At 50.3% G+C, this 23,747-nt stretch overlaps 1 protein-coding gene across 1 annotated transcript in view; it reads right to left on the bottom strand.

Moving 5' to 3' along the window:
- LOC138246388 (insulin-like growth factor III) overlaps positions 1–23,747 on the bottom strand; it is an 81,961-nt gene that overhangs the window by 22,045 nt on the left and 36,169 nt on the right. The window lies entirely within an intron of this gene.

The following is a 23,747-nucleotide window of genomic DNA, read 5'->3' as shown; positions in this document are numbered from 1 at the left end:
CAGGCCCATTAATTATACTTGGGGGTAGCTCTCTTGTCGTAACATCTCTATCCAAGTCAAGAAGAGGTGTTGCCTGAGGAAGGTGGGGGGCTGGAAGAAAGGGAGTACACTTTAAACACCACACCATGCCCTGGTCGGACTTTTGCAAGGACCCTTCAAATTCTCAAAGAGGATTATGGTGTGAGGCGCTTCAAATATTCAAAGAGGATTATGGGGTGTGGGCCTGCTTTATTGAGAGGTTGGGCTCAGATTGAATTTCTTCTGTTGTGCAGAGAGGGCAGGAAGCACAAAAACAGTTTGGACTGGGATAATATTGTTGTGCCAGGAGATGTAACATATGTAAAAAGCCCACCCAACTGGCCTGTGTGAGGGCACATGCAGCAGGATATGATAGTAACTGTATTTTGCTTTTGTGATAGCAGCCTCTGGTGGTCACTTTTGGGTAGCGCACAGCGGATCCTGTTGACTTTCATACATAAATCAAGCTTGTGTGTATTTTGTGATATATACTCAAATCTAAAACGCCTAATTGACTTATCAAATTTTAGTAAGTTTGTTTTTATTTTAAACACACAATTATTTTTCTTTTAACTAAATTGATTTAGTCTGTTTACTGATTAATATATTGACTCTAGTTTTGGGGTGGTACTGTTTGAATCCTCTACTTGCATTCCTCTGGGGAAAATTCAGTCACTTTGCGCAGATGCTGCCAGGGGTAATGCCATCAGTGAAACTGCATGTACCTAACAATGTGCTATAGTACAATGAAAGTGGAAGCCAACCACACCACAGTACTAATGTTTTCTTAAAAAGCTTCACAAAAAATATATTGGATCGTAACATCTGTCTTGTAAACTATTACGTCGATCTCAGGTATTGCATCTATCATAGTTTTTAAGTTATAAGCTGCACAATGGGCTTTGGCATCTGATAACTCCTAACCTCTTAAATGATAGCAAGATTTTTTTTTTTTAATTTAGCACTTCTAACCACTTTTAAGTATTGTAAATAACTTTAGTCCAGTTTTAAAGTTATTGGCTTCCTGAACTTGGTGGGGATGGGAGGTTGACCTTGGCGGGATTAGAATTAATACCTGCAGGCAATAGCAGATGTCAGCAGTGAGAGTTTAATTTATTGAGGCACATTGTTGGCATTTTGTATATGCACCATCAACATGCTGCATATCTTCAAATCCATATATAGTAATTTTAAAATCTATCAGCATGTTTTCTAATTTACACTGAATTTACGTGCTTTATATCATCCAATCTGTCAACATGCTTCAATCATATCTTACAATCTATCTTCTCACATCGCACTAAGACACAGAACAGGTCTTGCACGGGCCTTTGCCCACATAGAGATAGATTTGTTACAGCATTGCAGCAACACTGCAAATTCCTTCATGACCACCGGTCAACCTCAGATCATTCTGCAGCACTGAAACAGCCACCGTACATGTAGTAGATGACGCCTCCTGACCCATCATGACAACCATGATACCTATGAAACTCTTGGGTGCCTCTGACACAGTTGACCACTGTAGCCTCATCCACACCCTCGCATCTCCATTTGGATCCACTGCCATTGTCCTGCACTGGTTCTACTTTTACTTATCAATGCACCGTCAGATGACCCACATTAGTGCCTCAAGGTCCAAGAAGCTCGTCGTCACCTGAGGAGCATCCCAGTGCTCCAACCCATCCCCTGTAATCTTCCATCTCTACACAGCAACCTTCAGAACCTTGCTTACCAACGATGACATGAAAAATCACCAATATTTCGTCCCTCAACTCTATATGAAAAACTTATCAGCAAGTTAGACTCTGCCTCCTCCTCATTCAGACCTGGATGTCTAGTGTCTACCTGAAGGATTACTCCACTAAGACTGAGTTCCTCCCATTCTCCAGCAACAACAAATAACTCGTTCTCAGCAACCCAACAGCCATGAACCAGGACGGTTTTAACCCCAGCTACCAACCAAAGCCAAATCACACAGCTTCACATTCAACATCCATTGCTCTCTCAAGGAGCACATCTCCAAGACAACGAAGACGGCATCGCAGCAGCGATCCCTCTTGAAAAAAGTCTAGCCTTCTTCCCTGAAAGCTGCTTTGGAATGGCAATACAAGCCCTTATACATTCACACCAGGATGGAGGTGAACCACCGTTCCTCTGAAAGGCATCCAGCTTGCCACGACATATCTCATCAAAATACAGAAGAAATGTGATTGCCTGCCACAGAATACCTCATCAAAAGCCTAAAGAAATGTGATTAAATATCTCTACTCCTATGCAAATTCACAGCACCACAGGCATGCCTGAATTATCATCGAAGCTAGCTGCTACTCTTACAAGGCCACCAGGAAAGGCTTCAGTCTTCTGAAACAAGTGCAACCAGAATACAGTCAGACCAAAGACAAAGAAATGTAAGTAAAAAATACCTCTTCTCCTTTTAGCATACCACAGCAACCTTATCAAAAGCCCGAAGAAGTCTGATTACATACGCCTACCCTGAGGCAAGGTCATTGCTACCTATACATGTCTACATCATCTTCGAAGCTACGTGCATCTGCCACAATGGCACCAGGAAAGGCTTCCCTGGAGCACTGTGAGATACGTGTAGCCAAGATACAGCCAGATCAAAAACAAAGAAATGTAAGGAAAATAAACAGGGAACAGGACTTCTCTTTCCCTGCACCATGCTTCCCCTAACCACTGGGCTTTCCCCAACCATCCTCCAATTCAGAAACGAATTAATGATTCATTTTTACAGAGAACACTCAATCTTGACACTTTAGAAACCTCCTCGCCCTTTCCCAGTTTCAGTAATCTCCCTTTCCATCTCTAAATGAATGAATTAATTTCATTTCTAGAGCACAGGTGATACCCCCAGGGGCAGCTGGGCGGTGGATTTGGGGTGATGGAGGGCGAGAGAATAGTGGGAAATACAGTGATAATCAAGAGAGAAGAACACGTAAGGGAATCAGCATAAATGATCCTGGCCACTACCCCTGCAATGCATATTTTCCCCTAAATAGCATAACGCTGTATAATGCATGGGATCCGGTAACCCCATTACAAGAGCCCATCTCTAACTTCCTTATTACAGGCAATTTATGCCAAATCTAGCAGCCTGTAATAAAGTAATGGCATAGCCACTCAACTGTAACACGTTATTAGGGTTGAGCTTTGATGTCATAATGCCTTTCTTCTGATATGTATTGAATGGCGTTCAGCAGAAAGGAGTTATTTATGGCAACATGTTTATTTTTTTCCATGCCGTAGGTCATTACAGAAGAGATAACATCTCTCTATCTTTCAGCACAGCATTTATTTAACCTGATTTACAAGAAACTGATCATATTACTTTTTGGCAAAACATACTAACTTCCTATTGGAGTGTGAAATGTCACAGTACAGGTTCTGCTGAAGTAAACATCACAGAACAAGACACCAAGGATTCAGGCAATTTGTGGGAAGAGTGTTGGTGTGATCATGATTTATAAGGAAGAAAGTACCCCCTGTTGCATATTATAGGGACATTGGAAGAGACCTTGAAGATCCACGACCTCATAAAATAATTCAGCCTTCTGCCTCATTCCTCCATATGGTCATGGAACTCCGCAGTGATTTCGTATATCCTCAAAATGAATGGCAGAGGGTATTGTATATATATATATATATATATATATAAATACCCACATAAGACATACATGCTTCCTTAATATAGAAATAAGTAGATGATGGGCAACATCAGTACTAGGCCTGGGTGGAATTTAAGTCCACACGTGGAATTAGAGAATTGTAGCAACTGTGCGTTACTCTCCTAGTTCGATTTCAGGTCACTAGGAGGACCTCTGGCGAGATTGTACGAATGACTGCATGAATTGGCACGAGTTGTTCTTCTCCTAGGGTTTCCATTAACAATCAAAGCATCCCAGGTTATAGGCTTGGTTTAGTTTAATCGAACAAATGCACCATAAAACAATGATTTGTTAAAGGAAACCCCAGGAGTCTAAAGACTATGGGGGTGATTCTAACCCTGGCGGTCGGTGATAAAGCGGCGGCCAACCCGCCAACAGGCCGGCGGTCCAAAAAATGGAATTCTGACCCTGGCGGGAACCGCCAACACAGCCCGCCACTTTAACACTCCGACCGCCACGGCGGGACAAACAAACAGCGCGGCGGTCACCGCCAACAGACAGGCGGCAGACAATGTACCGCCCACACTATCACAACTCACCAATCCGCCACCTTTTCCGGGGCGGGAGCACCGCCGATAAAAACACGGCGGAAACAGACTACGAACGGGAAAACGCTCACCTCTACGCACTCCACGAGGAAGGAGGACAGCATGGAACCCGAATTAAACACACTACCTGCTCTCGTCTACCTGCTCATCTACCACGAGTACGAACGGCGGCGCAGACGACAACGGTGAGTACCGCACCTACGACACAGGGGAGGGGGGAGGAGGAAAGGTTACGGCACACACATATGCGACCCCCACCCCCCCAAACTATGTACACACCAATGCAGAGCAACAAGTCACAGTGACACCACCCAAACCCCCGCTGAAAAATGCAAAGACATAATTAAATTGTGAATCAAAATTTATGTAAAAATAGCCTCTGATAAGTCATCGTCAAATAGCAATAAAAATTTAAATAATTCAATTCAATATTTAGTGCAATCGATAAACCGAGGCAATTAGTCCTGCACATTTAACGAAATTCCAAGTGTCCGTGGGCTAAAGTGTATCAACACAAGGGCAAAGCCCACACAGGAGACCTGAGTCTTTGGAGAGAACACTGCAGGGGCATCTGATGACAAAACTACAGGCACCTCAGGGGGAAGGGAAGGGGGGGGCACCACAGCCACATGAGTCCACGACGCCAGATCCACGAAGGGGCCACCATGCCCACTGTGCCATCCTGGGGAGTGCAAAGCCACAGTCTCTCAAGTCTCTACAGTGGGTGGGTTGCCCACTGTGCCATCTTGGGGAGTGCAAAGCCACAGTCTCTCAAGTCTCTACAGTGGGTGGTTTGCCCACTGTGCCATCCTGGGGAGTGCAAAGCCACAGTCCATCAGGTGGATAACAGTCACCACTGGTCAAGGAGGAGGCATGGTGGGCACAGTGAACCGTGAACAGTAGCTCGACACAGATCCGGCACTGTCATTGTGCCAGTGGTGCTTGAGACGGCGGGGCCCAGCGGAGCGGTGCTTGACAGGAAGGGCCCAGCGGAGCGGTGCTTGACAGGAAGGGCCCAGCGGAGCGGTGCTTGACAGGAAGGGCCCAGCGGAGCGGTGCTTGAGACGGCGGGGCCCAGCGGAGCGGTGCTTGAGACGGCGGGGCCCAGCGGAGCGGTGCTTGAGACGGCGGGGCCCAGCGGAGCGGTGCTTGACAGGAAGGGCCCAGCGGAGCGGTGCATGAGATGGCGGGGCCCTGACAAGCGGTGCTGTTCTGCACGGCGGGGCCCTGTTCAGCGGTGCTCTTCTGCACGGCGGGGCCCTGTTCAGCGGTGCTCTTCTGCACGGCGGGGCCTTGTTCAGCGGTGCTCTTCTGCACGGCGGGGCCCTGTTCAGCGGAGCTTGTCCAGTAATTCACGGGAGCCAGACCTGGCCTGGACTCCCTGCTCAGTCACCCTCCGACCGTGCAGTTGCTGGACCCTTCGGTCACTGAGTCCTGGGCCCTTTGGTGTCCTCCCTTACAGCCGGGATGGGGCTTGTGGGTCCCTCCTGCTCCGCGCTCCTGCTGGCTGACTTCTCCGCCCTGCTGCCCTTTCGCTCCTTAGAAGAGGCTCTCTGGCCCTTGCCTCCCCTGGATGTTGTGGCAGGTGAAGTGGCCGAACTTTGGTCCTTGGGGGCAGCCGTGGCACTCCTCTCACGGCGGCACTTGAGTTTCCGGGTCCTCTTGCCTGGGGGGGGGGCTGGCTGTCCCCTTGCTGCTGATGGAAGTGGCACTGCTGCCAAAGGGTGGGCTCCAGAACCCATGCACCACAGTGACACTCAAAGCTGGGCTGGTGGTGGCTGAGGTGCTCTTGGGACTCTTAGCAGATGGAGGGGGTGGGTCAGGGGAGGGAAAGAGGTCAAGATTAGAGAGGTAAAAAAATTTAGGACCAAGGTAAAGGGTGGGAGTAGTGGTGATGGGAGTGGAGGAAGAGGATGTGGTTGTAGGAGAGTCAGGTGTGCTGTCTTTGGGTGCAGGTGATTGTGACGTAGGCTGTTGTGAGGTGGATGGCTGTTGGGTGGGTGGCTGCCTGCGTTTGTGTGTCTTGGAAGAGGGGGTGACAGACACAGTGGGAGAGGACACAGGGGACGTGTAAATAGCAGTGGGGGTGGTGACTGCACGTGTGCGTACTGGACTGGAGGGTGTGCTGGTGATGGAAGCACTGGCTGATGGTGGTGTGCATGCAGGTGTGAGTGTAGACGTCACAGGGAGGGAGGAGGGAGATGAGGAGGAGGGGGACACAGAGGTGGTAGTGACTGTTGGCATGTCTGCATCTGGGTGTTGCTTGGGTGAGTGTTTGTGGGATCTGTGGTGCTTGTGTCTGGATGAGCTGCCCTTGGGTGTTGAGGTGTGTGCAGGCTGGTCTGATGGTGTGGATGGGATAGGCAGAGGAACAGGAGACAGAGACAGGGTGGAGGCAGTTAGAAGAGGGAGGCTGGAAACAGGGACAATGGTTGCCGTCAGTGCTGAGGCCAGAGCATTGAACGATCGTTGATGGGCAGCCTGACCCGAATGAATGCCCTCCAGGTAGGCATTGCTCCGATGCACCTCCCTTTCTACCCCCTGGATGGCATTCAAAAGGGTAGTCTGCCCAACAATGATGGTCTGAAGGAGGTCAATGACCTCCTCACTGAGGGCAGCAGGGGTGACAGGGGCTGAGGTGCCTGGGGCGAAGGAGATGCCCGCCTTCTTGGGCGAGCGGGCACGGAGCGTAGGCTGAGGGGCTGCTGGGAGGGCGGGGCTGGTGCGCTGGGTGGCGGCTGTACCTGTAGAGGCGGGGGGCCCGGATGTTGCTGCCACCGCTAGGGAGCTCCCATCCGAGGATGTGTCGGTGTCGCTGGTGTCACCACCGGTCCCCGTTGTGGTGCTCCCCTCGCCCTCCGTATCACTGGTGCCCTCGGTGTCTGTACCACGGCCCACCGGGGCCTTGTGACTTGCAGCTCCCTCGTGCTCCGATGCCAAATCTCCTCCGCCTGATGATGCTAATGCACAAACAGATTAAGAAAAAGGGGGGGGGGGAGAAATAATAAAACAGGTTGAGTGCATGCAATGTCAACACCGTTGGCGGAGAGGACAGACACAGGAGCCTCATGCACTACGCTGCGCAATCGGGGTATACTACTCAGTACTTGTGACCAGGCCTACAGGTCTATGCACAACAAATACACACCTGGATGATGCAGGACCATGGATAGCTGTACTTGGCACCCTACAGAGGTGGGGGGCGGGGGCACAGGGCCATGCCTAAAGGAGAGGACTACACTACAGGAAACGCCCTGGCCTAATGTCACCCACAACCCTCCTCCCCCACCCAGACGCCTCCACTGCGCATAAAGATAGCAGAATGTGCTCATACTCACCCCCTTGTGTCTGCTGTGATGTCCTCAAGCGCCCATCCAAATCAGGGTAGGCCACCGCCAGGATCCGGGACATCAGGGGGGTCAGGGTACGACTGGCACCCCTCCTAGGTTGGGAGGCCATCCCCAGCAGTGACTCGGCGGTCTTCCTGGTCCCGCGGCGGATGTCCTCCCACCTCTTGCGGCAGTGGGTGCCCCGTCTGATGTGGACCCCCAGGGCCCGGACTTCCTTGGCGATGGCACGCCAAATGTCGACTTTCTGATGGGCGCCGACCTATTTGACATGTACAGGGTGGGAAAGGAAAATTCATCATTTATCTGCATGTTAGATGCGATTGCCCCCCCCCTCCCCAACTTTGCCATGTGGCACATGCTCTCATCTGTGGTGCGTTGCACTCCTCATTCGCTCCCCTCCCCACCATCTTACATCCACCCCACTCAACACAGGCATAGCCCAATCAATGTGCACCCAGTGTACTTACCTGTTGGTCTGGAGGACCGTAGAGTAACGCATACTGGGGGAGGACCCCATCCACAAGTTTCTCCAACTCTTCAGACGTGAAGGCAGGGGCCCTTTCCCCAGTCGCAGCAGCCATTGTCTCTTCCAGACCGAGGTCACAGCAGCACATGCAGTATAGGTCCTCTCCTGTGGATGATCAGGTCTCGAGTGATTAAGCAGATAGAAAATGGCGGTCACGCCCGCGGCGGGGCGTACCGCGGCGGTGCGTACCGCGACCGCCGGCGCACCTCGTCATTGGCTCCTGAAACCCATAGGCTTCAATGTTAACCAATGCGGCTTCGTATAGCGGTCTTCGACCGCCTACCGCCACGGTGTGCCACGCCAGCGCATTGACCTCACATCCCATTGTCCCACTTCACAGGTCAGGCAGCCGCCATTTCAAGGGCCCACATGGCCTAATCTGTACTGCGTCACACAGGCCTAGGCCTTGCATTGACACACATACACGCCTTTCAAAACATAGATAATCGTGTGCTATGCAAGCTGTGGTGAACGTACCTGTGATTTGCTTGACTCTGTGCTCCATGTTGTCCTTCCTAGGCACCGTCCGCTGGGACTTGCGAGGAGAAGGATGAATCCTCGCGTGTACCGACCGCTGGTGGACCTGTCGACAATGGAAGAACGCCATATCATACTACGATACCGACTTGACCGAGCCACTATACATGAACTGTGTGCCCAGCTGGAGCCAGCCCTGATGTCCCCCATCCGCCAACCCACAGGAATTCCCCCTCTTGTGCAGGTTCTGTCAGTCCTCCATTTTTTGGCAAGTGGCTCATTCCAGACAACAGTGGCCATGTCATCTGGAATGTCTCAGCCTATGTTTTCTAAGGTTTTGTCCAGAGTGTTGTCTGCCCTGATGAAACACATGCAGAGCTACATTGTTTTCCCTGAGGAGGTTGATTTGGCCACTGTGAAGGGTGATTTCTATGCCCTTGGACATATCCCCAACATCATTGGTGCCATTGATGGGACCCATGTGGCTTTAGTACCCCCAAAAGACGATGAGCAGGTGTACAGAAACAGGAAAAGTTACCATTCTATGAATATCCAGGTGGTCTGTTTGGCTGACCAGTACATCTCCCATGTAAATGCCAAGTTCCCTGGGTCAGTGCATGACGCGTATGTTATGCGTAATAGCAGCATCCCTTATGTGATGGAACAGCTACAGAGACAACGTGTGTGGCTAATAGGTGACTCTGGTTACCCCAACCTGCCTTGGCTATTGACCCCAGTGAGGAATCCCCGGACCAGGGAAGAGGAACGGTACAATGAGGCCCATGGGCGAACTAGGAGGATCATAGAAAGAACCTTTGGCCTCCTGAAGGCCAGGTTTAGGTGCCTGCATATGACAGGTGGATCCCTGATGTACTCACCAAAGAAGGTGTGCCAGATCATCGTGGCCTGCTGCATGCTTCACAACCTGGCTTTGCGACGCCAGATGCCTTTCCTGCAGGAGGATGGTCCAGATGGTGGTGTTGTGGCAGCTGTGGAGCCTGTGGAGAGTGAAGAGGAGGAAGACGATGGGGACGACACAGACAACAGGGACACAGTTATCCAACAGTATTTTCAGTAGCACACAGGTAAGAATCAACCACGCCATTTAACATTTGCTGAAAGCATCCTGCATCTTTACTTTGTGTATTTCCCCCCAGTTCTTTTAAAATGATGTTTGATTTTCCCTTCCCTTTTCAGTGCTGTATGACCCACTGCGTGACTTCAGCTTGGTTAGCCCATGGACTAATGCTTATTGACATCGGTATGTTGTCATCACAAAATTACCTGAACATTATTGATCAATAATGTGTTATACATTTGTAAATAATACAGGCTGACTCCTGAATGATTTCAGTGCAATGAGTGATTTATTTTAGTGCTAGATATTGGTACATGATATTAAAACGGTGATGGGTGAGGGTGGAGTTATGTCCATGGCAGAGTCCAGTTCTCAGTCGCACAGGTGCATTGTCCATATGCCTGTGGAAGGATGGAGCAGGGGCAGTTCAAGGTTGGACAGGGTGACAATGTGGGACAGTGGGATGACATCAGGGGGTATCTTATGCTGGCGGGGGTCTTGGCATCCTACTCTGTCTTCCTTTGGGATCTCAGGCTCCTCTTGCGGGGTGGTTGTTCTTCAGCAGGAGGTGGGGTTCTGGTGGCCTGTCGTTGTGGTGGGGCCTCCTGTCCACTAGCGCCGGCGGAGGTGGTAGGCTGTTCCTGGTCCTGGCTAGTGACAGGGGCACTTTGTGGTGCCACATGGTCCCGCAATGTGGTTTCTATACGGTTGAGGGCCTGGACTATGGTCCCCATAGCGGTACCGATGTTCCTGAGTTCATTGCTGAACCCCATGTACCGTTCCTCCTGCTGTGCCTGGATCTCGGTGAACCTGGCCAGTACCGTCGCCATCGTCTCCTGGGAGTGATGGTATGCTCCCATGATGGTGGTGAGGGCCTCTTGGAGAGTCGGTTCCCTGGGCCTGTCCTCCCCCCCCTGTCGCACAGCAGCCCTCCCAGTTGCCCTGTTTCCCCGGGCCTCTGTGCCCTGGACGGTGTGCCCACTACCACTGCCCCCAGGTCCCTGTTGTTGTTGGGGTGTTGGGTCAGCCTGGGTGCCCTGTAGTGGCGGACACACCGCTGATTGACTCGTCCTGGAGACAGAGGCATGGGCCCGCTGGGTGGGAGCTGTGCTGGTGTTCCCAGAGGGGGTTGGGTCTGCTGTGGCCTGTGTCTGTGTGTGGGGAACCGACTGTCCAGAGGTCCCCGATGGTCCGGGCTGGTCATCAGGTTCTAGGTCGACAGAGCTGCTGTCCTCACTGGGGGCCTGTTCTGGGGGTGGGATGGACATATCTGGACCCTCCGTGGCGGTGTGTTGGCGTTCGGGCCCTGCAGGGGTGAAAGAGTATGGTTATTGTTTTTGTGTGTGCCATGGCGTGCATTTTGAGTGCCCTTGTCCCCCAGTGCTGGCATTCCCTTGTGGGAGGTGTTGTGAGGGTGGGGGGGGGGGGGGTGTATGGGTATGTGCAATGGTCATGCTTTGGTGATGGCTGTCTATGGGTTGTGTTGGCATTCAGGGGTTGGTGTTGTTTAGGGTGGGTTGTGCTGGTGAGACATTGGCAGGGAGGATGTGTGCTGGGGGGTTGAGATTGGGGGTGAGGGTGGGGGTGGGGATTGGCATGCTGGTGGTTGGGGGGGGGTGAAGTAGTTGATATTCGACTTACCAGAGTCCATTCCTCTGTGTCCTCCAGCGAGGCCATCAGGATGCAGGATGTTTACTACCTCTTGCTCCCATGCTGTGAATTGGGGTGGTGTGGGTGGGGGTCCGCCGCCAGTCTTCTGCACAGCGATGTTGTGTCGCGACACCATAGAGCGCACCTTCTCCCGTAGGTCGTTCCATCGCTTTCGGATATCTTCCCGATTTCTGGGATGCTGTCCCACAGCGTTGACCCTGTCTACGATCCTTTGCCATAGCTCCGCCTTCCTTGCTATAGTGGTGTGCTGCACCTGTGTGCCGAAGAGCTGGGGCTCTACCCTTATAATTTCCTCCACCATGACCCTCAGTTCTTGGTCCGAGAACCTGGGGTGTCTTTGGGGTGCCATGGGGTGGTGTGGATGAGGTGTGGGGTGGTGTTTGTGGTGATGTGCGTGGTGATGTGTGGTGATGTGTGCGTAGATGTGGTGTGTGTGAGGATGTTGTGTTCCTGTGTGTGTTGTTCTTTGCGTTCCCTGTGCTCTCTCTCAGTGTATTGCGCCTTCTCTCAGATATTTGTGGTTGTAGGGGTTTGTGGGTGAAGTGGGTGTGTGTTTTATAGTTAATTGGGTGTGTGGGAGTGGTGTGTGTATGTGTATCAGGTGTGTGGATTTCGAATTGTCCAATGTGGCAGTGTTTTGGAGCTGTGTGTGTATTTTGAGCGCGGCGGTGTGTACCGCCAATGGAATACCGCGGTTGAAAGACCGCAGCGTGGATTCGTGGGTCAGAATGGCATGGGCGTGATTGTGTTGGCGTGGCGGTGGAGGTTTGGTCATCTCCAGTTTATCGCTGCCCGCTGATGAGGCGGAGTTCCGTGGATGTCGGGTTTTTGGCGGTTGCACAGTTGGTGGTCAGAATGACCGTGGCGGTTTACCGCGGCCGTGGCGGTAGAATGGCGGACTTCTGGCCGGCGGTAAGGGCCTTTTACCGCCGAGGTCAGAATGACCCCCTGTATCCTTAATATTGCGTCATCTAGTAGCACACACGGTGTTAGAGATAGAACAGAAACAGAGAATTAAATAAGGCACATAAATGACAACAATCATATATATTAAGTAACAGAATGAAAACAGGGGAGAGGTTAGGAAGGTGCTAAACAATATTGATGGAGAGAGGTAAGTTTCATGGCAAGGATCAGTGCAGAACGTAGCAAGTTAGGCGCTGTAGGAAGAAGAGAAATGAACTAGACTATCTTTTGAATAGAAGGGTTTCCAATGGAATTTAAAGATTGCCATTGAGGTAGTGGCACCTAGGGTCGGAGAAAGCGTTCTAGTCTCTGGTCGAGCTCCTTGAAAAGAATTGAGCTGTAAATAGTTCCCTTTTAAAGGTAGGGTGTTCTAGAAGTAAAGCTTCAGCATTCCATGATGTCTAGACCAGTCAAATATGTTTAGCTGGGCAGCCAAGTAAATTGGAGAAGTTTGAAGGGCATTTTGAATGATGCTGTCTTGTATGTAGCTTGGTCTTCAATGGGGTTTTGAGATCTTACTCTGGAATGAAGCAGCAAATTACCCAAAGAAGATGTAATTGAAAGAGTTCATTTCTGGTCATGGTGTTAACTTGTGATTCTAGAGTAAGAGACTGATATAGATCTTGGGCTTATTACTGCCAACCTGCCACAGAAGCGGACTTGAAAACAATGTCAAGTTGATGGCGTTCTGCCGGCCGTATTTAGATGTATTGCCGCTGAGCTGCAGACTCCCACAACAGAGTGCTCTACCTAGCCGTCACGCTGGCAGGATCCCATTGACCCTATTTAGATGTTAAAGTCCTGCAGGCCACGTACTGGCGGCAGGTTGTGGATGCAGGAAAACAGTCGCTGGACACAATGGACATCGTACAACTTTCAGTGGCTATGGAGTAGAGGTAAGTGACACACACACACTGTACCTTCACCATATGTGTCCACCTGCACAACACACTACACACTACATACACACTATTATGCATTGCCATTCCAACACCACACAATACGTGTATGCCAAAAACACACATTGCCATACATCCATGACACAACACACACACATTGTTGACACTGCATCCAGATATGACACAACCACAACAGCCACAACGACACACTCATCTGCGCAAACACACTCACACACAAGCACAACTACACATGTCATGACAATGACCACCACACAACAATAACACGTACCTGAATGTTGCACACAGCAATACATCACACAGATACACAACAAACAGCAGACCCCTATGCAAGTGGCACACATACAGAAACAACCACATCACCCACTCCAGCTCCCTCTGCCTCAACCAGCCAAATGAATAGCACACACACATACACGTCTTGATTCACATACACAACTGGAAGCACAACATCACAGGTGCAGAACCCCTTGCAATGTGCACACATGGTCATAGTCAATGGATGTGAATTTAATGTCACTGTGGTGTCTGCATTCATTTGGCAATTGATACGGACACCAAAATTACAGTTGTGTATGTGTACTATATGTGTCATGTACCAGTGTGTCCCCTTCCATGTCCCACAAGTATTGTATCACTCCTAGTGATTTGGTTTTGTTGATTGTGGTAGGTTTGCATTTGAGGATGTTGATTGAGTCCAACCAGGATTGCATTGGTAGTGGTAATTGAGATGCCTCTATCTCCTGCCTATGAGATATGATTCAAACCACACCATCAATGTCCATCTGATTTTTTAATGTGTCAAGGCTGCAAATAGGTTGAGAAGGATCAGCAGACAAGAGTTGCCTGAATCCAGGATGCAAACTGCATCACTGAACCCTGTAGCAGTGCTGTTTCAGTGCTACAGTCTTGATTGAATTTCAACTGGAATTCACCTAAGCGGTGTTGTCTTGGATGTGTGGGATAAATTAGTTTCCTACACATCATTTGATGGCTTTTGCAAGGAACAAGAAGTTGGATGCAGAATGAAAGTTGTTGAGATTGTTTGTGTATGCAGATAAAGGGCCTTATTATGACCCTGGCGGCCGGCGGTAAGCTGGCGGTAACACCGCCAACAGGCTGGCGGTGTTCTGACAGCTATTATGACCGTGGCGCAATAGCCACGGCCATACCGCCGGCCCCTCCACTATACCGCCAGAATCCCCAGGGCAGCAGTGCTGGGGATTATGAGTCCCCGACCGCCAGGCTGGCCAAGGCGGTAAACACCGCCATGGAAAGGCTGGCGGTAAGGGGGACGTGGGGTGCCCCTGGGAGCCCCTGCACTGCCCATGCACTTAGCATGGGCAGTGCAGGGGCCCCCAGGCATAGCCCCGTTGCACATTTCACTGCTCGAATTTCAGGCAGTGAAAAGCGCAACGGGTGCTACTGCACCCGCTGCACACCAGCATTGCTGCCGGCTCTATTACGAGCCGGAAGCAATGTTGATGTGACTTTTCCACTGGGCCAGTGGACGGTTTCCAGCTAGTTTCAGAAGAAGAAGCTGGTACTAAACCCAAGACAAGAAAGAGACAGACAATGAAGGCAGAACAGACAGCAGAAGAAGAGAATAAAAAGACAGTTTATCATGCAATTGAGATAGGAATGAGAAATGAAGCAGGACAAAGCATTAACCAAGCGTGCCAACTGCTCCAGTTGCACAGACCTCAAACCTGAAACACCCGCAGATTCAGTGACACAAGTGCCTGTGTTTATCCACCCCGTCTCAAGTGTGAATACCGTTCAGCCTGAACTAAGCCCAGTTGCAAATCAAGTAGTACCGAACCCAGTTATGAACAAGGTTATGCCAAGTCTTGTTGTGAGTCAGTGTCCACACCTTATGTTAATCAGCCTGTCCACAATTGTGCCCAGCCCCAGTCAATGCCCATGTTCACTCCAGTTTAGTCAATGCCAAATGTTGTCCAGAACCAAGCAGAACAACTTTTAATACCGTTTTAACAAGTCAAAGTGCTGCAATGATAATTCTACAGAATCCGGAAATTTGCTAGGACCCGATGTGCTAGCAGTACCTGAAACAATAGGTTCAATTGTTCTTTTGTATGCTTCAGGTAATCCTGAAAGTTATGTTTATTCAGTAAATACCCGGACTGTTTCAGAAATTCCAGTTACATCTGCAGGAATATCACCATTTGGGATGCAGAGATCAATATTTTCCAATAATTCAGAAATTGAGAGGACAGCTTCTCTTATTTGACCCTTGATTTCTTCACGAGTTGCAGAACCGAGCCAGATGTTAAATCAGACAGGACCAGTTCTTGATGCGAGGTTTCCACAGGGAACCCCACTTCCTTTCATCTCAACACCTAACCAGATCACAAATTTGCATTGCAGTATCCCGCAAAATGTGCTTCAGGGGGCGTGGCCAAGATGGCGGCGTGAGCGGACGCGTCGGTCCGAGCTCTGCCGCCTAGGCCTGAAATTTGCTGCCTGGATGAGGGGCAGGCCGGCCGGGGGTTCCCCGATGAGAAGCCTGGCACCCCGGGAGCGCTGGGGGCTTGCTGCGACCTCGTGAGGTGTGGGGTCGCCGCGCCGGAGGAGTGCGGATCCGAGAGTAACGGATCGGAGGCTGAGGCTGTGAGGCCCGGGGGTCGCGGGTTCTTCTTTCCCGCGATTCCGGGCCTGAAAGACTGCTGACTGGGTGTGGGGGTGCGGCGACACCCTGGAGGGAGCCGCGCCCCCACGGCGAGGAGTGACCAGTGTTTGAGGCCCAGTGGGGGCCTGGAGTCGGGCCCCGGTGGTAGCCGGGTCGTCCATTTTGTGCCTCGCCCAGGAGACCCGGGGTGAAGAGAGGGAGCGAACCGGTGGGTCCACCTGCTGTTTGGGCCTGAGGCTGGGCTCCCTGAGTGCTGAAGAGGACCAGGACAGCGGTCCAGTGGAGAGGACGGTACGTGAGGGCCATACTAGGAGCAGGGAGGAGCGGGGCCACGAGGAGGCCCAAGGACTATCTGCAGCTGGAGGGTCGATGTCCTTGAGGGATTGTGGTCTAGAGGAAGTGGCCTGCGGCGACTCTGAGTAGTGGACAGTCAGAGTCTGGCTTACGTGCTGTGAGCGGGCGGTTGAGATGGCGACCTCTAAGCCCAAGCGGGACCGGACAGTCTGGGATATGCTGACCAGCGGGCGCCAGGTGCCGGGAGGGGTGCTGGAGGAGAGGCCGAGCACGAGGACCCCAGAGACGGTGAGGGAGGCGACGGAGGACGAGGCAGCTACAGTCACCAAGGGCTTTCTTACCTCCCTGTTCAAATCACTTAGGAGTGATCTCTACGCACTCCATAAAGACATATCCCACGAGGTGAAGGAGCTGAGAGTGGAGCTTTCCTCCCTGGGTGAGCGGCTGACGCAGGTCGAGGATGGCGAAATTACCCGCGGCGAGGAGGTGGCAGACCTGCAGCAGGAGGTTCTGCGCCTGCGAGAGCAGCAGGATCTCCTACAGATGACGGTGGAGGACCTGGAGAACCGCTCGCGCAGACATAACATCCGCATCAGAGGAGTGCCGCGCGGGGTGGAGAAGGAGGACATTAGTGCCTTCGTGGTGGCGCTGTTTCGCTCGGTCTTAGAAATCGAGGAGACCTGGGAGATCACCCTCGATAGAGTCCACCGCGTGGGCCGGCCTGGAGGAGCAGGGGATCGCTAACCAGATATCTTAGCATGCGTTCATAATTTTGGACTGAAAGAAAATATACTGCAAAAGGCGCGCAATCTTCCACAGGTCCTTTTTAGAGGGCATCAGCTTCAACTTTATCAGGACCTTTTGGTTCGGACTTTGCAAAGACGGCGTGAGTTCAAGCCCATCACAGAGTACCTGCGCGAGCGGGCGGTGTCCTAATCGTGGGGTCATCCGTTCCGCCTTGTTTTTCGCTGGGAGGATCAACTGCGCCAGGTGAAGTCAATATCGGAGGCTAACCGGATCCTGGGCTTAGAGGAGGTTGCCCCTGCTTCGGGTTCGGGGTTGAGTTCAACCGACAGCGACCGTCCACGCTGGCGGAGGAAAGAAAGGAGAAAGAAACACCAACGCCCTACCGTGTTGGGGCAGATCTCAGAGCGCCAGTCGGCAGTGAGCAGTGTAGCAGCCGGGACGAGTGCTTAAACAGGGAGCGCTGTGGTCCCTCTGGTCGGCTCGGGCCATTGGCCGCGGCCCTGTGTCTGAGTGTAGCGGCCTGGGCGGCGGAGCCGGTGGACTTGGTGGAGGAACATGTGTGGTTCTACAGCCCAGCTGAGACTTTTACCTCTTTGGAAGTGGGACAGAGGACTTTGTTTGTATAGGCACCTGTTATGCATTTTGTTTATTTGTTTGTATGCTTCACTGCGAGCTTGTTTAGGCATGCTATCGGAGGTTTGGCCATGTGGGCTGGAGTGGCGGGGGTCCGGTTCAGGATCTTGGCTACTCCGTAGACCTGAATAACTGCTTTCCTGTGCTGTATGACGGTTAAGTGTCTTAGCTTAAATGTCAGTGGGCTGAATAATCCGACTAAGCGATTAGCGATTTTGTCAGGTCTGGAGAAATCTGGGTGTCACATATGCTTACTCCAGGAGACACATTTGTTGCATAAAGACACATATCGCATGCGCTCAAGGTGGTTTCCCAGGCAGATTTGGTCCTCGGCAACTACAAAGCATGCAGGCATAGCGATATTGCTTTCCAGGACCTTCTCTGGGGAGATAATGGGGGGGATACACGAAGTACAAGGCAGATTCCTGGCCATTAGAATAAAACTCCGGCCTTCTCTTTTACTGTCGCCTCTCTTTACGCTCCAAATGCCCAACAAGAGGCATTCCTGAGGCAGGTGATCTCCCCAACTCTTAGTTCACCAGATAGGGCTATTTTAGTGGGGGGAGATTTTAATTTGGTAATGGACAATGAGCTTGATCGCTCTGGCCAACGCTTTGGACAAACTGGGGCTTTATCGGAGGTGGGGCGGCACTGGTTGGCTGATTGTGGGTTGGAAGATATCTGGAGAAAGTTGAACCCTACGCTCCGAGATTATTCCTTTTACTCGGCGGCAACTAAGACTTACGCTCGGCTTGATTTTTTCCTAGTCTCGCAGGAATTTGTTCCCCGGGTCAGAGAGGCCACGATTGAACCCAGAGCTCTGGCTGATCATGCCCCAATTACTTTAGAGGTCACGGTGGGGGTGAGACCGGTGGGTACTCCGAGTTGGCGCCTCAGAGATTCCATGCTTCAGAGTGAGACAATGGTAGAGTCACTTCGACGCGTGATCGCGGACTATCTTAGATTTAATGATGATGCTAGCACCTCAACGGAGATATTATGGGAGGCTATGAAGGAAGTGGTGCGGGGCGAGTTGATGGCGATGTCGGCGATGGATAACAAGGCAAGGAGAGAGATAAGGGAGGAGCTGGAGCAGAGGGTGGCTGTCCTGGAGTGTGCCCACAAGACTACTGGTGCGCCTTGAATCTGGCGGGAGCTGGAGAGGGTGAGGCAACAGCTGAAGAGGCTGGACTGGGACAGGGCGGAGTATGCAATAGCGAGACTCCAGCACAAATTCTACATTGGGAGTAATAGGTGTGGGAAGTTATTGGCGCATCGGTTACGAGCACAGCTTGCAGCTATAAAACTGATCCGCTCTTCCTCTGGCATAGCGGCGGGCACGAGTGACCAGATTGCAGAGGCTTTTGCAGAGTTTTACTGGGGCCTTTACGCGGCTGATGAGGGAGAGCCTGAGGCTTTGGACTCATTCTTAGAGGGCATAGCAATCACCCCTCTTGGGGAGAAGGAGGCGCTGCGGTTGGACCAGACGATAAGGCTGGAAGAGGTTATTTCGGCAATTTCCCGACTAAAAGGGGGGAAGTCCCCCGGATGGGTTTACGGCCCTATTCTATAAGACCTTTTGCGTGGAACTTGCTCCGCTGTTGGTGCGTCTTTTTAACTCCTTTCGGACGACAGGAGCGCTGACACCTAGCATGTTGGATGCTACTATTGTAGTCATACATAAACCGGGTAAGGACCCAGAGGACTGTGCCTCCTATAGACTGATCTCGCTCCTGAATATAGATGCTAAGTTGTTTACTGGCATCCTTGCTTCCCGCCTTCATTTTTATCTGCCGGGTCTCATTGACCCGGATCAATCGGGTTTTATACCAAACCGACAATGCGGAGACAATACGAAAAAGCTCCTGCACCTATTGGATAAAACGGATCGCTCCCGTAGGGAGGTACTGTTCCTCTCTATAGACGCTGAAAAAGCGTTTGATAGGGTGCATTGGCCCTATCTTTTTAAAGTGCTGGAGAGATTTGGGCTAGGACCCGTTTTCAGGTCCTGGATCAGTTGCGTTTATCGGTCACCCAGTGCTGCAGTTCGAGTTAATGGGGAGCTCTCCCTGCCTTTTCTGATTGGACGCGGGACCATACAGGGATGCCCGCTGTCTCCCCTCTTATTTGCGCTATATATGGAGCCCCTGGCGCAGAGATTGCGGGATAGTCCCTTGGTTTCCGGGGTGAGGTTTGGCGGAGACCACCATCTCATCACCCTCTATGCAGATGATGTGATCCTTACCCTGGCGGAGCCTATGACCTCACTGCCGGCACTCATGGAGATAATAGTCGAGTTTGGTCAGGTCTCGGGATTCCGAGTTAATATGCAGAAGTCCCGGGTTCTCGGTTTGTCGGTGAGACCGGATCATGAGGCTGACTTGAGAGCTAGCTACCCCTTTCTCTGGTCGTCCCTGAGTCTTCCCTATTTAGGAGTTGAGCTAGCGACCTCGGTCGCTAAGACAGCGAGCCAGAACTATGCGACGTTGGTTCGTGAGGTCCAGCGAGATCTTGACTCATGGGGGAGACATAAGGTGTCTTGGCTTGGTAGGGTGGCGGCGGTGAAGATGACTATCCTGCCGCGCATTCTCTATGTATTTCAGGTGCTTCCGCTAAGTCCTCCCCCGAGAACAATAGCGACTCTTCAATCGTCGATTCTGAGGTTTATATGGGAGGGTCGACCGGCGAGGTTATCTAAGAGTGAGGGAGGTTTGGCGATCCCTTGCCTCCAGCGCTATTTTCAAGCGACACAGCTGCGTTTTCTTCTGGAGTGGAATCGCCCACTCACTGAGAAACATTGGTGCTTCATGGACCAGGCTGTAGCGGGCTCGCATATATGGAAGGAGCTATGGCTTTGGCGCGGGCATAGGGCAGTCGGACTTTACTCCTCTCCGATTACGGGGGTCACATTGCGCACATGGGATGCTGTGGCTAGTCGATCCGGGCTGACGTCTTTCCCATCCCCGATGACTCCCATAGGCGCGAATCCAGACTTTGAGCCCGGGATTCGCCTGGAAGCCCTGAGACGCTGGCACAAGGGGGGCTGTAAAAGGGTGGGGTGTTTCTTTGACGAACAGGGGGTCTTGTCTTTTGCACAGATGAGGGAAGCGTATGGTTTGATGGAGTCTGACAGATTGATGTATTACCAGATACGGCACTGGGCACTGCAGCCGCCAAATAGAGCTTTGATAGATAGACCCCTTACGCCCTTTGAGAAATGGCTCATGTTAAAGAAAGACGATAAGGGAGTCATCTCAGAACTTTATTGGCTCTTACAGGGGGACCAGCGCCCGCCTAAGACTAAAGGGCAGTTGCGATGGGAGAGGTAGTTGGAGAGGGAGCTCTCAGACGAGGAGTGGGACAGTATCTTCTTTAGAATACATCACACAGCTTATAATGCAGCGGGGACGGAGACGTCATATAAAGTGGCCTCCTACTGGTACTACACCCCGGCGCGTATACACACATGGGACCCTGCTAAATCTGACCTCTGTTGGAGGAGATGCGGAGGCACGGGTACACTTGTGCATCTGCTGTGGCACTGCCCCAAACTTCACCGCTACTGGGAGGGCATAATAGACGCGATTGACATAGAGTTCCAAACTAAGATCCCCAGATTTCCATCATACATTTTGTTGGGGCTGCCTAATCCTCTTACCTTTCCCTTGAAGTCATTGAGAGGGAGACAGATGGCTCTAGCACTTAACGCAGCCCTACAATTGGTCCTAGTCATGTGGGGCATGGATAGAGTCCCAACGCGCAACGCGTGGCTTCAGAAACTCTGGTTTGTTCTTGCCATGGAGAAACTCACATTGGCCTCGCAGCAGCAGACAGGGGAGTTGAGTGAATTATGGAAGCCATTTCTGCAGATCCTATCGGCAGAATTCACTGAGTTGACATGCCCAGCTTACTTGAGAGTCCTGAGGCTGATTTGAACCATGCCTAGAATGCTTGATTTAGAAACGTCTGAGGGTGGCGATGCGGTGGGAGGGGGGTTGAAATGATGAAAAGACAGGAAGATGATAAAGCTGAGTTAGGGGAGCATTGTCAATGTGTTTTGTTTTACGTGTATGTTTGATTGGTTTTTCTTCGCGGGACTCGCAGTGTTGAAGATTTTAGATGCGCTCCGTATGCTAATTCTATTAACAAAGGGTGGTTTGTTTTGCGGTGCCTTTAGCCAAATTTAGAGTTACCTTAGAAGATTCTGGACAGTGGACTTGGAGCTTCTGAAGCGGTGACATTTACCTTATATAGCACTGTGTTGTACTGTACTTGCATTTTATATTGGGTATGTATATGTTTTTCGTGCTTTCAAAATAATAAATAGATTTGATCCAATATGTGTTTCAGAGAAATAATATTAGTTTGCAATGTTTTTCAACACAGCAGGTACAACAAATGGTAATGTCAGATCAGAAAAGACACTGAGAGAGATAGAACAGTGAATGTACCCAGACTGAAATTAGAATTAAATTAATTGATTATGGTAACGCTAGAGATGGAGCAATTAGAAACACACACAGAAGATAAATAGCGATTCTTGTGCAAAGTTGTTACTCAACGTGCAGGACTGGCTTATGAGAAGTTAGCAGTATTGGCCGAAAAATATGAAGTAGATTTAGAAAAATCTAAACCTTTAAAGTGAAGTTACAGATTAGAATTCAGTACCAAAGACATACCAAAGATTAGCTCACCGAGAATGAGAACGCACATAAAGGAATTCCCAAGGAATTAAATGGGAAGGCAGATGGACAAAGAAAAGAGATCAGAAGAAAGAGTGGAATTGTGGTTGATGTGCAGTCTATGAAGAAAACACATCCATGACATGCTTGCAGAAATTATGGACATTGGAGACAAGAATGTCCTTATATTAATGTGAGTAGTGGTGTTGCTCAGACTATTGGCAATGATCAAGTTCAAATTCAGAGAATTCAAAGACCCCTAGTCCAAAATGTGATTGCTTCCAGAGGTGCCCAGCAAATTCAGGTTCCACAGCAAATATAGGTTCCACAACAAATGCAGGTTGCACAAGTCCTGATGACACAGCAGCAGTTGATTGTTCTTTAGCAGCCCATGAATCAGAGAGCAAATGTAAATCAGTTGGTGTCACTGTTTCCCCTAATTGATCAGAGTGATAAGGAGTTTTCAGGAACATTTAACAGTGACAGTTTTGATGATGAAGAGTGCATGTTGACAGCATCCTTAGAGGTAGATCAACGTGGTCCCTATGTAAACGCCAATGTTATGGGACACAATGTTTCATTTCTGGTCGACACTGAAGCTACACATTCCACTGTCAGAATCACAGAAGTACCAAATTTGCCTTGTCAGGTAAGAGAATTAAGTTGATAGGAGTAGCAAATAAGCAATTTAGAAATCCTGTTACAGAACATGTCCCAGTAAAAATGGGTTCATTTCAGGACTGGCCCCAATTTGTGGTTTGCTATTCAAGTCCTGTTAGTCTGTTAGGTTGTGATGTATTGTGTAAGCTAAATTGTTCCATTAGCTGCACACAAAAAGGAATAGACATTCAAACAAATTATGAAGAAGATGTGCCCTATAAAATAATAGAACAGTACCCACTTGTTACATTGTTTCCGGTGATGACAGTTAAAAGCTTGCCCGGTGAGTTGCAAGAGGAAGTTTTACCAGGAGATTGGGATTTTTCAGGAAAGGAGATAGGACTCATAAAAGGAGTAGAGCAAGTAAAAATAACAGTGAAGCCAAACACGGTGTATCTGAGGATACTGCCTTATAACATGACCCCAGTAGTAATTGCAGGAAGAACTCCCATAAATGATAACTTCATTGAGCAAGGTATTCTAAAAGAAATCTTGGGAAGCCCATGTAATTCCCATATTTTGGGGATTGCGGAAGCCCAATGGAAAATACTACATAGCTCAGGATCTGAGAAAAGTGAGTGAAATTGTTGTTCAAAGTTGTCCAGTGGTACCTAAACCTGCAGTGATTTTGTTTCAGATCCCATGTGAAGCCGAGTGGTTCACCATTATTGGCTTGTGCCAAGGTGTTTGGTTCTATTACCCTGCATGAGGCGAGCCAGATTTTTTTTTCTCCTTTAAATTTGGAAGCCTTATTTTCTCATAGTGTCATACGCCTCAAGGATATTTGGAGTCGCCATCAATTTTAATCAGATTTTGAAAAAGAATTTGGAATCCCTTAAAA

Source organism: Pleurodeles waltl, chromosome 7 (genome assembly GCF_031143425.1).
Source record: "Pleurodeles waltl isolate 20211129_DDA chromosome 7, aPleWal1.hap1.20221129, whole genome shotgun sequence".
In the NCBI taxonomy this organism is placed as follows: domain Eukaryota; kingdom Metazoa; phylum Chordata; class Amphibia; order Caudata; family Salamandridae; genus Pleurodeles; species Pleurodeles waltl.
Note: the sequence above shows the minus strand (reverse complement) of the source record. Positions and strands in the feature narration are given on the sequence as shown.